Genomic DNA, 17,294 nt, shown 5'->3' with positions numbered 1-17,294 from the left:
AGAAACGTACAGATTTCTCTTCACCTGTTCTTCAAAATGTAAAAAAAACAGTTTTGACCTACCATTCTTTTATTGATCGCTTGCAATAAGTTATCCATGATAAGTTATAGTTAGTTTCAGGTTTTAGCAACAAAATTAATATTTTCTTCGGTTGTAGTAGATACAGACTAAATATATATACGTAGGTTTGGTAAAATGTACAGATTATATATATATACAGTATATATGTAGGTTTGGTACAATATACAGTTTGACTTAACCTTTTATAACCTAGCTCTTTCATATTTGTTTTCATGTAGTAGGATCAAAAACCTTATATATATGTGTGTGTATATATATACACACACACACACACACACATATATAAGGTTTTTGATATAAAAAGGTTTGATAAAATGTACAGATTTTATTTATATATATATATATGTAGGTTTAGTAAAATATACGGTTTGACTTAACCTTTTATAACCTAGATCTTTCATATTTGTTTTCATGTAGTAGGATCAAAAACCGTACTTTGATCCTTAAATTGGTGACCAAACTTTTTTGCATAGGACCAAAGTAGATAAAGTGAAGCTCCGCGAAGTTGAATAGCTTGGTCAGGGTTCGAGCTTTGCTGAAGTCTTTTGATGAAAGATTCTCTAGAGCAGAAATCAGGACTGTTTTAACAGATAAAAGACTCATCAACTCTTCACAGTTCTCTGAATACTTCGGAGGGAGATTCTGAATGCTGCATGATTCCTCTTTCTGCTTGTTGCCAACAAAAGTTTCTGTAAAATTCTGTGGTGCAGAATCTGCTGTTGTAAACGTGGCAGCACGTGTCCCTCTGAACGGATGCTGGTTTTCATTGTATTTTATCTGTAAGGGTGACGACTGGAGTGCAATGACAACTGACTCTCGGGGGCCACTGATTTCTTCCTGTGATATAGTTGCATTGACATAAGACTGACATTTTTCACAAATTCACATGCGCTTTAAGCGATAATACCGGCAGGCCAGCTCTAATAGTCAATTGGTATGGCTTCTCGGGCCAAATATAATTACATTGCGGGCCAAATTTGGCCCACGGGCCAAAGTTTGACACCTATGATGTAGGGGTAATGAGGAGCCAGAGTTTCACACCAGAAAAAAAAACAAGTCTTGGATCAATTTCTGCCTTCTGTGTCGCTATGTGTTTAGAATGTTACTGTCCGTCTTTGAGCTCTTGTCACATAAGGTGCCCAGGACAGTCTGCTGGATGTGAGGCTAGCGGTACAGATTGGTTCATTTGTCTTTGGAGGATATTGATTTTAGAGGAGTATCAAAGGCAACCCTGATACTAAAGGCAGCCCCGATACTACTCCTTCCTATGCCATCCCCTGCCCTTGTTTTGCGTGTGCCACAGCCTTTGCACACCTTCTCTAGTCATGATAGGGGCAGTTTGGGCGACAACTCCTGAAACAGTTCTTCTTGAATCGCTACACCTTGCCTGGGCAGATTGCTTTTAACCACTCCAAACTATTCCAACTTCTTCATGGTGGTGCTTCTGATTCCTTGTAGGATGTTGCAATGATCATTTGGACAGGGTCTTTGCCATACCACTGGCTTAGGTTTGTTCAGTATGAAATATGAGTGACTACTGTTTACAGTCGCTTAGATTTTCATTGTCAGAGAAATGTTGCGGATAGGTGAGGGCGAGACAAGTGGGTAAACTAACAACAGTTTATTTGTTGGGGGTCAGGTTTGATTAAATTTCTCCCAAGAGGCAGCATTTTTGTATTTAGGTGGCTTTAATTGGTGTAAATGCCATAGCGTCAGCCAAAGCCTCCTTATTGTTTTCTGGCCTTCCTGAGGTTGCTCTTAATCCTGTTACGGTTCTTTTCATATTAAAGCCAAAATTTTCTCTGTGCCGGCTTCATCATCCAAGTCATTAAGGAGGGCATATCCATGAGCCCTGTAAAAACAGCAATCAAGAAAATGTGTATCAAATGTGTTTTATCTGTTCAAAGTGGATGAGGCACAATCATGATCTAACCAACAAGTTTGTTTCTAAACTTGGTTTTAGGATTTTTTTAAAGTGTCATTCTTTATTTGACATGATCGGCTGATAATCTGTCCCTGCATGGCTGGCTGTTTCCACAGATGCTTGGTCTAAATATTTTACATCGGCTTTAATGTAGCTTTAAAAAACTGACTAGACTTAAAACAAAAAGTTTGAGCACCTGTGATAACTAGTTACTTGAAAACCAAGGCAATCGCAACAAAGGCAAATAAGAGCTCTCCTAATCCAGTGACCATGACAGAAAAATAATTTGTTGTTGTTTCTGTTTAACTGTACCTGCTGTGGATGGTGACAACAAAATGAAACTCACCTGGTTTTAGGAGAACTGTCCAAACACATTTTGGTGATGACAATGATAAAGCTTTTTGACTTCAGGATCTTTGTTATGCCCATTTTTTTGCCAGCAGAGTAAGAAGATAAGCTGTGCCATCCCGGACGGCACCGCAACGGTGGCTGTGGAAACGCAAAGGTAACGTTTAAATTTCAAGCTTCTACATAAATTCTTTTAAACTGATGCCCACCTTACCTCATGCCTTTGGACAGCAGAAAATCTAGAACTTTGTTTGGGTTGCAATGGTCAACCATTTTTTCTAGGGTGATGGTGGCTCTCTCCCGTAAACCCTGTAGGGAGGCGAACCGTGCCAGCAGAGGAACGCCTGTTAGATCCACAAGTCTGTTCATGTCTGGCGGCAGGTGTTCATAGAGAACACCCATGGTCTCCATGGCTTCGCAGCTGACAGCAGAGCGGTTGGAAGAAATCTGAAGAGTAAGAATAAGCTTTAACATCTGTAAACAAAGATGCAAATGGCGAGAGGGAGAAAGAAAGCATAACTCAGTACCTCAGAGCAAATTTTGACACACACTTGTTGAAGTCTATCTTTCAGGATTGCGGGATGGTCCTGCGCCAAAGTTTTGAGTTGCAGCAAGCCTTCCATGTGCTTCTTCCTGTACAGAGGTGTTGAACATCTTGATACATATCCAGTTAAAGATTTATACGATTTATATATAAACCAAAGTGCATCAGTTTTCAGCTTGGCATTCAACAAAATTTACAGGGGAAAAATATTGATATATTGTGGTGTGCTGTCAAACTTACCAATCTTTTGATGAAAAATTCTCTAGAGAAGATATCAGGAGTGTTTTAGCAGATGAAGGAGTCATCAACTCTTCACAGTTCTCTGAATACTTCCGAGGGAGATTTTGAATCCTGCATGAATCCACTTTCGGCTTGTTGCCAACACGACTTCCTGTAAAATTCTGTGGTGCAGAATCTGCTGTTGTAAACGTAGCAGCACGTGTCCCTCTCCCATGTTGAGGTGCAGAGGCCCTTGGTGCCACTTTAGCCATTGATTTTCCAACATGCTTTTGTTGATTGCCTTTCATCTGGAAAGGTGGCGGCTGAGGTGCAACGACAACTGTCTCTCGAGGGCCAGTGATTTCTTCGTCTGATATAGTTGCATTGAAGTAAGACTGAATCTTGCCAAAGACTCTCTCAAACGTGGGTGTGACGTTCTGGAGTCTGATACCAGCCACACGCTTTTTTCTGGAGAAACATCAGTAATAATCAGTTACTTTTGGTTGTCATTTAATATTGAATGCAAATATTACTTTAATTGCCAAAATGACTAATCAAAGACCATTGTTGATGACCTAAATATGGTCCACTTATTTTTGGGACTCAAACCCAAACTCAAGATGACAAATCTGCTGTTTAAAAAGCTTATAAGCGCAAAAAGAGAACATTTTTTAACCTATATGATTTGTGCTGTCATGTGTGTGAGTTGTGATTGACTAAATCCTGATTGGTCAAGCTAACCTAGGGAACAACCTATTATTAGAACATTACTTTTTATTTTTACAAGCACTCTTTCTGTACTATGGAAAACACTTTCCTAAGTAAAAATCAAATGAAAATAAATTTGGAGAAAGGGGAATTTGGATAGAATAAAAAAACTTTCTCTTTTGTGATGTGTGTCAAAAAACTGACCTGTCTTTCCGTGACAATGCAGTACAGGTAAATAGGATAATTTCACTTTAGGTTTTGAGGTAAGTTGTGGTACTGAAGGCCAAGGAGTATTAATTAATGATAGTTCTGTTTGCTCAAGCTTTTCCAGGCTACCGCACTTACTCCTGATGACATTGAATGCCTGTAATTACAAAGAATAAAACCGAAACATGATCAATGTTCTAACTATATACATATGTATATGTACATAGGTATTATGTGGAGAAACGTACAGATTTCTCTTCACCTGTTCTTCAAAATGTAAAAAAAAAACAGTTTTGACCTACCATCTTTTATTGATCGCTTGCAATAAGTTATCCATGATAAGTTATAGTTAGTTTCAGGTTTTAGCAACAAAATTAATATTTTCTTCGGTTGTAGTAGATACAGACTAAATATATATACGTAGGTTGGTAAAATGTACAGATTATATATATATACAGTATATATGTAGGTTTGGTACAATATACAGTTTGACTTAACCTTTTATAACCTAGCTCTTTCATATTTGTTTTCATGTAGTAGGATCAAAAACCTTATATATATGTGTGTGTATATATATATATACACACACACACACACACATATGTAAGGTTTTTGACATAAAAAGGTTTGATAAAATGTACAGATTTTATTTATATATATATATATGTAGGTTTAGTAAAATATACGGTTTGACTTAACCTTTTATAACCTAGATCTTTCATATTTGTTTTCATGTAGTAGGATCAAAAACCGTACTTTGATCCTTAAATTGGTGACCAAACTTTTTTGCATAGGACCAAAGTAGATAAAGTGAAGCTCCGCGAAGTTGAATAGCTTGGTCAGGGTTCGAGCTTTGCTGAAGTCTTTTGATGAAAGATTCTCTAGAGCAGAAATCAGGACTGTTTTAACAGATAAAAGACTCATCAACTCTTCACAGTTCTCTGAATACTTCGGAGGGAGATTCTGAATGCTGCATGATTCCTCTTTCTGCTTGTTGCCAACAAAAGTTTCTGTAAAATTCTGTGGTGCAGAATCTGCTGTTGTAAACGTGGCAGCACGTGTCCCTCTGAACGGATGCTGGTTTTCATTGTATTTTATCTGTAAGGGTGACGACTGGAGTGCAATGACAACTGACTCTCGGGGGCCACTGATTTCTTCCTGTGATATAGTTGCATTGACATAAGACTGACATTTTTCACAAATTCACATGCGCTTTAAGCGATAATACCGGCAGGCCAGCTCTAATAGTCAATTGGTATGGCTTCTCGGGCCAAATATAATTACATTGCGGGCCAAATTTGGCCCACGGGCCAAAGTTTGACACCTATGATGTAGGGGTAATGAGGAGCCAGAGTTTCACACCAGAAAAAAAAACAAGTCTTGGATCAATTTCTGCCTTCTGTGTCGCTATGTGTTTAGAATGTTACTGTCCGTCTTTGAGCTCTTGTCACATAAGGTGCCCAGGACAGTCTGCTGGATGTGAGGCTAGCGGTACAGATTGGTTCATTTGTCTTTGGAGGATATTGATTTTAGAGGAGTATCAAAGGCAACCCTGATACTAAAGGCAGCCCCGATACTACTCCTTCCTATGCCATCCCCTGCCCTTGTTTTGCGTGTGCCACAGCCTTTGCACACCTTCTCTAGTCATGATAGGGGCAGTTTGGGCGACAACTCCTGAAACAGTTCTTCTTGAATCGCTACACCTTGCCTGGGCAGATTGCTTTTAACCACTCCAAACTATTCCAACTTCTTCATGGTGGTGCTTCTGATTCCTTGTAGGATGTTGCAATGATCATTTGGACAGGGTCTTTGCCATACCACTGGCTTAGGTTTGTTCAGTATGAAATATGAGTGACTACTGTTTACAGTCGCTTAGATTTTCATTGTCAGAGAAATGTTGCGGATAGGTGAGGGCGAGACAAGTGGGTAAACTAACAACAGATTTTATTTGTTGGGGGTCAGGTTTGATTAAATTTCTCCCAAGAGGCAGCATTTTTGTATTTAGGTGGCTTTAATTGGTGTAAATGCCATAGTGTCAGCCAAAGCCTCCTTATTGTTTTCTGGCCTTCCTGAGGTTGCTCTTAATCCTGTTACGGTTCTTTTCATCTATTAAAGCCAAAATTTTCTCTGTGCCGGCTTCATCATCCAAGTCATTAAGGAGGGCATATCCATGAGCCCTGTAAAAACAGCAATCAAGAAAATGTGTATCAAATGTGTTTTATCTGTTCAAAGTGGATGAGGCACAATCATGATCTAACCAACAAGTTTGTTTCTAAACTTGGTTTTAGGATTTTTTTAAAGTGTCATTCTTTATTTGACATGATCGGCTGATAATCTGTCCCTGCATGGCTGGCTGTTTCCACAGATGCTTGGTCTAAATATTTTACATCGGCTTTAATGTAGCTTTAAAAAACTGACTAGACTTAAAAAAAAAAGTTTGAGCACCTGTGATAACTAGTTACTTGAAAACCAAGGCAATCGCAACAAAGGCAAATAAGAGCTCTCCTAATCCAGTGACCATGACAGAAAAATAATTTGTTGTTGTTTCTGTTTAACTGTACCTGCTGTGGATGGTGACAACAAAATGAAACTCACCTGGTTTTAGGAGAACTGTCCAAACACATTTTGGTGATGACAATGATAAAGCTTTTTGACTTCAGGATCTTTGTTATGCCCATTTTTTTTGCCAGCAGAGTAAGAAGATAAGCTGTGCCATCCCGGACGGCACCGCAACGGTGGCTGTGGAAACGCAAAGGTAACGTTTAAATTTCAAGCTTCTACATAAATTCTTTTAAACTGATGCCCACCTTACCTCATGCCTTTGGACAGCAGAAAATCTAGAACTTTGTTTGGGTTGCAATGGTCAACCATTTTTTCTAGGGTGATGGTGGCTCTCTCCCGTAAACCCTGTAGGGAGGCGAACCGTGCCAGCAGAGGAACGCCTGTTAGATCCACAAGTCTGTTCATGTCTGGCGGCAGGTGTTCATAGAGAACACCCATGGTCTCCATGGCTTCGCAGCTGACAGCAGAGCGGTTGGAAGAAATCTGAAGAGTAAGAATAAGCTTTAACATCTGTAAACAAAGATGCAAATGGCGAGAGGGAGAAAGAAAGCATAACTCAGTACCTCAGAGCAAATTTTGACACACACTTGTTGAAGTCTATCTTTCAGGATTGCGGGATGGTCCTGCGCCAAAGTTTTGAGTTGCAGCAAGCCTTCCATGTGCTTCTTCCTGTACAGAGGTGTTGAACATCTTGATACATATCCAGTTAAAGATTTATACGATTTATATATAAACCAAAGTGCATCCGTTTTCAGCTTGGCATTCAACAAAATTTACAGGGGAAAAATATTGATATATTGTGGTGTGCTGTCAAACTTACCAATCTTTTGATGAAAAATTCTCTAGAGAGAAGATATCAGGAGTGTTTTAGCAGATGAAGGAGTCATCAACTCTTCACAGTTCTCTGAATACTTCCGAGGGAGATTTTGAATCCTGCATGAATCCACTTTCGGCTTGTTGCCAACACGACTTCCTGTAAAATTCTGTGGTGCAGAATCTGCTGTTGTAAACGTAGCAGCACGTGTCCCTCTCCCATGTTGAGGTGCAGAGGCCCTTGGTGCCACTTTAGCCATTGATTTTCCAACATGCTTTTGTTGATTGCCTTTCATCTGGAAAGGTGGCGGCTGAGGTGCAACGACAACTGTCTCTCGAGGGCCAGTGATTTCTTCGTCTGATATAGTTGCATTGAAGTAAGACTGAATCTTGCCAAAGACTCTCTCAAACGTGGGTGTGACGTTCTGGAGTCTGATACCAGCCACACGCTTTTTTTCTGGAGAAACATCAGTAATAATCAGTTACTTTTGGTTGTCATTTAATATTGAATGCAAATATTACTTTAATTGCCAAAATGACTAATCAAAGACCATTGTTGATGACCTAAATATGGTCCACTTATTTTTGGGACTCAAACCCAAACTCAAGATGACAAATCTGCTGTTTAAAAAGCTTATAAGCGCAAAAAGAGAACATTTTTTAACCTATATGATTTGTGCTATCATATGTGTGAGTTGTGATTGACTAAATCCTGATTGGTCAAGCTAACCTAGGGAACAACCTATTATTAGAACATTACTATTTTTATTTTTACAAGCACTCTTTCTGTACTATGGAAAACACTTTCCTAAGTAAAAATCAAATGAAAATAAATTTGGAGAAAGGGGAATTTGGATAGAATAAAAAAACTTTCTCTTTTGTGATGTGTGTCAAAAAACTGACCTGTCTTTCCGTGACAATGCAGTACAGGTAAATAGGATAATTTCACTTTAGGTTTTGAGGTAAGTTGTGGTACTGAAGGCCAAGGAGTATTAATTAATGATAGTTCTGTTTGCTCAAGCTTTTCCAGGCTACCGCACTTACTCCTGATGACATTGAATGCCTGTAATTACAAAGAATATAACCGAAACATGATCAATGTTCTAACTATATACATATGTATATGTACATAGGTATTATGTGGAGAAACGTACAGATTTCTCTTCACCTGTTCTTCAAAATGTAAAAAAAACAGTTTTGACCTACCATTCTTTTATTGATCGCTTGCAATAAGTTATCCATGATAAGTTATAGTTAGTTTCAGGTTTTAGCAACAAAATTAATATTTTCTTCGGTTGTAGTAGATACAGACTAAATATATATACGTAGGTTTGGTAAAATGTACAGATTATATATATATACAGTATATATGTAGGTTTGGTACAATATACAGTTTGACTTAACCTTTTTAAACCTAGCTCTTTCATATTTGTTTTCATGTAGTAGGATCAAAAACCTTATATATATGTGTGTGTATATAATACACACACACACATATATAAGGTTTTTGATATAAAAAGGTTTGATAAAATGTACAGATTTTATTTATATATATATATATGTAGGTTTAGTAAAATATACGGTTTGACTTAACCTTTTATAACCTAGATCTTTCATATTTGTTTTCATGTAGTAGGATCAAAAACCGTACTTTGATCCTTAAATTGGTGACCAAACTTTTTTGCATAGGACCAAAGTAGATAAAGTGAAGCTCCGCGAAGTTGAATAGCTTGGTCAGGGTTCGAGCTTTGCTGAAGTCTTTTGATGAAAGATTCTCTAGAGCAGAAATCAGGACTGTTTTAACAGATAAAAGACTCATCAACTCTTCACAGTTCTCTGAATACTTCGGAGGGAGATTCTGAATGCTGCATGATTCCTCTTTCTGCTTGTTGCCAACAAAAGTTTCTGTAAAATTCTGTGGTGCAGAATCTGCTGTTGTAAACGTGGCAGCACGTGTCCCTCTGAACGGATGCTGGTTTTCATTGTATTTTATCTGTAAGGGTGACGACTGGAGTGCAATGACAACTGACTCTCGGGGGCCACTGATTTCTTCCTGTGATATAGTTGCATTGACATAAGACTGACATTTTTCACAAATTCACATGCGCTTTAAGCGATAATACCGGCAGGCCAGCTCTAATAGTCAATTGGTATGGCTTCTCGGGCAAATATAATTACATTGCGGGCCAAATTTGGCCCACGGGCCAAAGTTTGACACCTATGATGTAGGGGTAATGAGGAGCCAGAGTTTCACACCAGAAAAAAAAACAAGTCTTGGATCAATTTCTGCCTTCTGTGTCGCTATGTGTTTAGAATGTTACTGTCCATCTTTGAGCTCTTGTCACATAAGGTGCCCAGGACAGTCTGCTGGATGTGAGGCTAGCGGTACAGATTGGTTCATTTGTCTTTGGAGGATATTGATTTTAGAGGAGTATCAAAGGCAACCCTGATACTAAAGGCAGCCCCGATACTACTCCTTCCTATGCCATCCCCTGCCCTTGTTTTGCGTGTGCCACAGCCTTTGCACACCTTCTCTAGTCATGATAGGGGCAGTTTGGGCGACAACTCCTGAAACAGTTCTTCTTGAATCGCTATGTATGAACATTTGGCAAAATCAAGCACTTCTTATTCTGGTGATAAGCACAACTTTCATCTTTGCTTTTATAAGCTTTAATCAAAGTTTTTCTTTGATCAGACTTATATAGTGGCATTAACCCTTTGGCAAAAATAAATTTCCTTGGGGTCAATATTTTCTAATGTTTAATAAGTAATGCATAGGTGTCTGTTATTTCCTCCACCAAGGGAGGAAATTATGTGACAGCTGGTGGTTTCATGTCTATTCGATTGTGAACCAAACAACAAAAGTTATGAATAGATTGTGAAAATACTCAATCATCCAGGTCATAGTTATCCAAATAAGATCTCTGTGTTGACTAAATTTGTTAACATTTTTCTTGAATGCGTTTTGCCTCCTGTCCAGAAGGGGAAGAACTGAAGAAGTCTTCTGGAGAGAAGGCGAAACCTATCCAAGAAAAACCCTAACAAGTCCAGTCGACACAGAGGTCTTATTTGGATTCCTCGTACTTCGTATCACATCTACAGGTACGTTATATCAACATTTCCAAGAAAGAAAGCACTCTAGGGTAATACAGAGGAAAATTTGGTCAATAGTCATACTCCAGATTGAGGACAAACCATGCTATTTTAGGTCATGACAAACTGGCCTAGCTCTATAGCCTAGGTGGGCAATGAGCCTGGTATCACTCTGGCAATGTGACTGTATGCTTGCTAAATCTTCTGCAGCTGAGATGAGCCAGGTTGGCTCCTGATGCACATGTCTGCAGGATTCGAGCAGATGAGTACTTATACTGTGGTCAGGTAGGACATTTTGTTGCAGTCTGTGCGGCGTCACCAAAATACCAGGCTTATTATTCATGTAGGGGTAATGAGGAGCCAGAGTTTCACACCAGAAAAAACAACTCTTGGATTAATTTCTGCTTTCTGTTTCACTTTCTGTTTAGAATGTGGTTGTCCATCTTCAAGCTCTTGTCACCTCAGGTGCCCAGGACAGTCTGCTGGTTGTGAGACTAGCGGTACAGATTGGTTAATTTGGAGTCTCTTCCTACACCAATACACCGACAGCTCTGGACGGGAGTGATTCGGGAGTGATTCCTAAACCTTGTTATTTCTGGTAACCATTCTGATATTGTCTCATTATTTGTTATCTCAACTCACAACACCTCCTAGTTCTCAGTCATCCATGGTTTCACACTCATAACACCTAGATCGATTGATTACAGCCAAGGCAATAAGATGGAGCCCCCACTGTCATTCCACCTGTTTGAAGTCCACGCTTGCTCCTAACTGTGGTCCTGCTCCTCCAAGACCCCATGATCTTTCAAATGTGCCCTGGCAGTACCACAACTTAAGAAAGGCATTTAGTAAGGAAAAGGCCCTCTCTTTGCCTCCATACCCCCCAAATGACTTTACCATGGATCTGCTAGCTGGAGCTCCTCTTCCCACCAGCCATCTGTTCAATCTATCACCCTGAGAGAAAGCCATTGAAAGCTAAATTGCAAATTTGCTCACTGCAGGCAATATCCATCCATCCCTTTCTCCCCTCGGGATAGGTTTTTTACTTGTTGCGAAGAAAGGTTAGACACCAATGCCCTGTATTGACTATTGGGGCTAAATAATATCACCAAAAAAACAAATATCCACTATTGTTAATTTCTTCAGCATTTGAACCTCTTCACAGGGATAGGAGTTTCTCCAAGATGGACCACTTAATAACTACCACCTCATCGGGATTCGTGATGGGGACGAGTGGAAGATGGCTTTTAACACTCTCTCAGGCCACTTTCAGTACCTGGTTATGCCTTTCAGCCTCCCCAATGCTCCAGCAGTGTTCAGGCCTGTGTCAATGATGAGTTGAAGAACTTTATCAAACGATTTGCCTATGTATACTGTAATAACATTTTGATTTTCTCTCAGTCCATCAGGGAACATGTTGTTCACGTCAGATAGGTCCTGAAAAGATTATTGGAGAACACGTTGTTTGTCAAGAGCAGCGAATTTCACACTTATTATTATGTTCTTTTCTTGGGCTTGTTCTCTCTTGTGTGTGTGTGTGGAGCTGGAGAAGGTCCGAGCAGTGTTGGAGTGGCCTGTAAAAGGGGACCCAGAAGGAGTTGCATTTCCTGGGATTTGAACTTCTACAGTAGGTTTATCCATGACTATAGTAAAATCCTCACCTCTCATGAAACGCACCTCAGGTAATATGAGTTTTAGTTGCTCACCCGAGGCAACTAACACTTGAGAAGCTCAAACGATTGTTATCCGCTGACCCGGTCCTGGTTCAGCCTGAAAATTTATTGTAGAAGTAGAAACCTCTGACATTGGGTCAGTATGGTGTTGTCTCATTACACCAACCCAGAAAGTTGGCTGCACGCCCATGCCTTCTTCTCCTGCAGATATATGTCTGCTGAGTGCAACTATGTTGGTGGTGATGTGGCTTTCAAAGAGTGCATGCATCTGCTGGAGGGGGCAGAATGACCCTTTGTTGTCTGGACTGACCATACAAACCTTGCCTATATACAGTCTGCCAAGAGGCTTACCTCACAAGAGGTCAGATTCTATTCTTTACCTGTCACTATTTCACCATTACCAACCCTCCTGGGTCCCGCAATCGTAATGTCTTCTCCCATCAGCTTGTCTCAAAGCGTTCTGCGTGCGTGCGTGCGTGCGTGTGTGCGTGTGTGCGTGCACAACATATATAGTAAGTAAGTAAGTAAATTGTAGGGCAGAAAGTGTTCCCGAATTGTGCAGCATGTAATCGAAGATCAAGGAACAATCCTCACTGAACTGTCCTAAAATGACCTTATTGTCCTCCATTTTGTCATGTAAACTTTGATTTTAAAACAGTGAATTAGGTATGAACATTTTCACTTTAATATATTGGGAGAGAAAGCAATGATTGGATAGTTGTGTGTGTGTGTGTGTGTGTGTGTGTGTGTGTGCCTTTATTAGTAAAAAAAAAAAGACACCTGTGCCATGCCATGTCACTGTGATGTCATGCTAGTTAGGAGTGCATCTACGATGAAAGGACAAAATGTATTAAGCTGCTAATATAAGGACTGTGCGTACAGGTCGAACATGCAGGTTGTTTTGTGTCTTAAAACCATCAATGTTTATCACATTAACTCATTTATCTCATTCTCATCCAATGAGATGACCCTGCTTGTGGTCACAGCTGATCAGTGAATAATCCTGGTATATGTATTTATTTACTTATTTTGTTGATTTCCCCCCCCCCTTCACTCCAGTCTACCATTTGTTGTAGCTGCCCTAAGCTTTCCGTGTTATATTTGTTTATGTTTAGCTGGTGAAGGGGAGGGCTGAAAACTGCAGAAAGAGGAATCATTGAAGTGTGAGCCAGTGTTTATGTTTGTGTCTGGGTTTCCATCTCTCTTTTCCCTCATAGCCACAACAGCTTCAGTTTCTTCACCAAACCCCTCCTACCCCTCCCACACTTAAGTACAATTCAAGACGGCCCCGGCTGAACCTGTCTCTCCTTCACTCTCCCCCCAATGTCCTGCTGTCTGACTGTACACCTGCCAACTCCAGTGTCCCACCTGTGTTTGTGCTGCAGTCTGACTCTTGGCATGGTCTGTCTGGACAGCGAGGAGACGGAAAACCTGTCAGGTGGGAGGAGCTCTGAGGCTGGGAAGAAAAGATCGCCTGTGGTGTGGCACAAGCTTTTCGGATTTTCCATCGCTGAGCGCTGAAACCCAGACGTCTGAGCAAGCTTTATCAGGAAAAAGGTTCTGCCAAATGGACATAAACCAATACAGAATGTGACGTGATGGAGCTTGCCCTCCCTGTTCACACCATGAGTCAACCTCTACGGTAGAATGCTTAATTTGCATGAATTAATCATGTTTCACCCCACAAATACACACACACACACACACAGACAGCCACACAGCAATCATAAACATACTTTAAATTGTTAAGAAAATCAAAAATCAAATGTAAAAAATGAGTTGTAAACATTCCAGGGAGAGAATAAAATGTGTAGGAAAAACATCGAACAATGGTACTACATCAGCTGAAGAAAAAAATGAATTTTTGCATTATTTTCTGCTTTACATTGTTGTTTTTGACAGCACACATCGGCCTGCCTTTTAAAGCAAACCCCCTCGCTGCTGTTGGAAAACTTATATGTTATCGCACAGACAGAGCTTTCTGTCCATTTCTGTCCTTTCCTGTGATTTTCACGATACCTGTGGAGCTTTGCAGGCTTGCTCTGCTGTCAGAAGATGATGGAGACAAATAACCATCCATGCATCTCTCATCACACACATTAGCATCAGTGTGGAATTTGAACCCCCCACCCCCCCAAACCCCACACTGTCTTCAAGTCAGTTTGTCTCAATGTTCGAGCGTCCCCCCAGGTCATAGTCTAGAGACATGTGACACCAGAAACCAGCCATTCAGCCATTTACACAGACAGGTATGACACCTATCATCCTACAGCAGAAGTGAAGAAGATATATTGGCATGCAGCGTTATTTTTCATTTTTGATTAAAGTTATATGTCTGTTTGATGCTTTTGTCAGATGTACACGTCTTCCTTCTGAGTTACCTCAAACTGTTGCAACAGCCACCTGCTAAAGTGAACATTCTGAGTGCCCGTGGGGGGAATGGGGGGGAAATTGTGGCTTTTCCAGAAGATAGCTAACCGTTATTTAAAATGACTGGTTAGTCACTGTGTGGCCTCAAAAAATTGGTGTAATTGTCAATTACTGGAAGTGAAAGGGGCACATTTGAATTCTCAAATTTGAATTTGCATGTCCCTCCCCCAACTTTTTTCTTTGGCATGACATTGTTGTCAGTTTGGCTGTGAATATAATGACTATAATGTTTAGCAAGATGAGGATTGTAAGGGTTTGCAGCGTGTAAAAAAATGTCAGGTTAGTTTCACCTGAAATCAAGGACAGATTGTTCTAACCAAAAACTCTCTGACTCTTTCTCATGGGACTTTTGCTGTAGTTTACCAATTAAATATGTAACCACAGAGTGCTTTCTGTCAACTTCTGCACCAGATGCTCCCGTATTTTCAACCTTTCAACCTGACCCCCCACAACATCATCATACCCCCATTTGATCACGGCTGAGAAGGATTCCCAGAACCCCCCCTTGCTTCACACTCACCGCCCACCTCCTTTGTGGTTTCTCCTGCCTACACTGTGGTAAGTGTGCAGCGCTCATGAGTCAGCTTAGTGTTACGGTGGAGACGCCGTGTGGTTAGTTGATCTTTACATTTTCCCTGATGAAAATCCATAAAATGGAGATATCTGCCATTAGTCACTCACCACCACGTAGGGTCACACAAACAAATGCAGTGTCTGAGCATGTGTCTCATTTATGTAGAAATGAAACCAAGTGCAAGTGTCCTCCTTTAAAATTTGCTATCTGTGCATGTGTAATTTTTTGATGAGAAAAATAAAGCTTTTGGAAAAATTACATTGATGTAACCTATTTCATTAATTTCGTTAGCTTTAAAAAAGCGCTGGTGACATCTGATTGGTGTCCTTATGTATTTTTTTTTCTCCATATCAGTCTAAAAGGTTTATAGAACAGAAAGTATGCTCGCATATCAGTCGAGATAGCACACTAGCAGTATGAAATGTTGTAACTCGAACGTATGGGCTTTATAGATATTGCAAATATTTCTGTCTCTATTTCTGAGTTTCTATTCAATATGAATAATTGCCTCAGACGGTTCAAGAACAACGTAGTTCTACCTTGGTGCAGGACGCATTGTTTCTAACCCGTCTGTCCTTCATTAACACCAGTGGACTGTGGGAGGAAGTCAGAATACCCAGAGAGAACCCACACAGACAGGGGGAGAAAATGCAAACTCCACGCAGAAAAGCCCCCGAGCCCCAGGAGGATTAGAAGCCAGAACCTTGCACTGTGAGGCGACAGTGCAACCCACTGTATTTTATTTCAGCTGTGTGAGTGAGGGAAACCCAGCAGAGCGTCACTCACTCTTGCCGGAGCCTTTGCATGGAGCCCCTGCAGTGTGGGGGAGGCCTGCCCCATGTCAGCTTAGCACTTCTGGGGGATTCCACATCTGTTGCACTCACATATGTATAACTTCAGTAATACAGGAACGTATTACTACGTATTATAACGTATACAGGAATTCACATTGTGATGCAATGCTGCAAAAATGAGCAGCACCGAGCGTTTAGGTGTTATCAACTGCTGGATCAATAATGCCCTGGGAGTTTGCCTTTATACACTGTAGGTGAGCCTGGGCAACACCAAATGGCATTAGGCTGTTAGGATTTGTTTGATTTTATGTGTTCCTGTTCTCCCCAGCTGGCCTCGGGCTGGCCAGGGCTGCTCTTCTTCTGGCTCCTGCTTGCCACCTTCACGTGCCTACAGCTCAGCCGTTGCGATCATCTCACCTGCGCAGCCCAGCTCACTCATCTACTCCTTGTCTCTGTTGACCAGCCTGTGGTCACCGTTTGGCTTCTGAAAACATTGTTTTTGCCTACAAAGTTACTGAGATTCACCTGGCTAATCTTTTCCCTCTTCTTAGTTCACCTGTGCCTCCTGTTCCCTCCATCCTCGTCCAACCTTGTGTTCCAAGCCTCGGCAGTTTCCAGCCCTGCATGCAGCCTATTGTGCAAGTCATGCACCAAATAAAAAACGTGCAAGCAATGCAGACAGCTGCGATCGCAATGACGACCACAAAGTGTTTCTGCATCTCTTTTTCATTTCCTGCTGTTGTAGACTGAAAATAGTTCAATACATGAAAGAAAAAAAAGAACTTAATAGCAGTCAAAGCAAGGTGCCAGAACCCAAGGGACAAATATAAGAAGCTAAGGAAGGAAGTGTTTTGAGTATATTGAGTATTGTTGAAAGCGTTGCATTTCAACGAGTTGACCCAGTGTCATTTCTGCCTTTTACATTCTGGGATTCTTCAGCACCAGCACAATAAAATGTTCATGTGCTTAGAAAAAAGTTACATGCTAAGAATAAACCACAACCCCCCCCCCCCCCCCTTCCCCTTTTACATTTTGTGAGTTGCATCACAGCGTTGTGGCTTTTTTCATTGTCACACACAGTCAGCTAAGAGGAACTATGAGAAACCAAACGCAGGTTGGGAGGAGCTGAAGGCAGCTGAGCAAGTATCCTGCAGCTGAAGAGCCGCGGTGTGATCATTAACCAGCGAGTGTTAGCATGAACTTGGTGAGGCTGTTGTTCTCAGCAAGTGGGTGTCCTGGTTGATAATTAGGTCAGTGCAGCCCTCCTGGGAAGAGAGGGCAGAGGGGACAGCGTAGACACCCCAGAGCCCCAGCACAGCCAGAT

General features: G+C 40.9%; 1 long non-coding RNA gene across 2 annotated transcripts; it reads left to right on the top strand.

Annotated features, from left to right (window-relative positions):
* Positions 1-6,632: 6,632 nt before the first annotated feature.
* On the top strand, positions 6,633-16,677 carry LOC130529185 (uncharacterized). Of its 2 annotated transcripts, none has more exons than XR_008951496.1 (3): positions 6,633-6,786; positions 6,945-7,083; positions 10,387-16,677. It is a non-coding gene; the product is annotated as an uncharacterized LOC130529185 (long non-coding RNA). The 2 variants fall into 2 exon arrangements; XR_008951495.1 differs by having other exon boundaries at positions 6,695-6,786; positions 6,912-7,083.
* Positions 16,678-17,294: the final 617 nt, after the last annotated feature.

This window comes from Takifugu flavidus, chromosome 7 (genome assembly GCF_003711565.1).
Source record: "Takifugu flavidus isolate HTHZ2018 chromosome 7, ASM371156v2, whole genome shotgun sequence".
NCBI lineage: Eukaryota > Metazoa > Chordata > Actinopteri > Tetraodontiformes > Tetraodontidae > Takifugu > Takifugu flavidus.
Note: the sequence above shows the minus strand (reverse complement) of the source record. Positions and strands in the feature narration are given on the sequence as shown.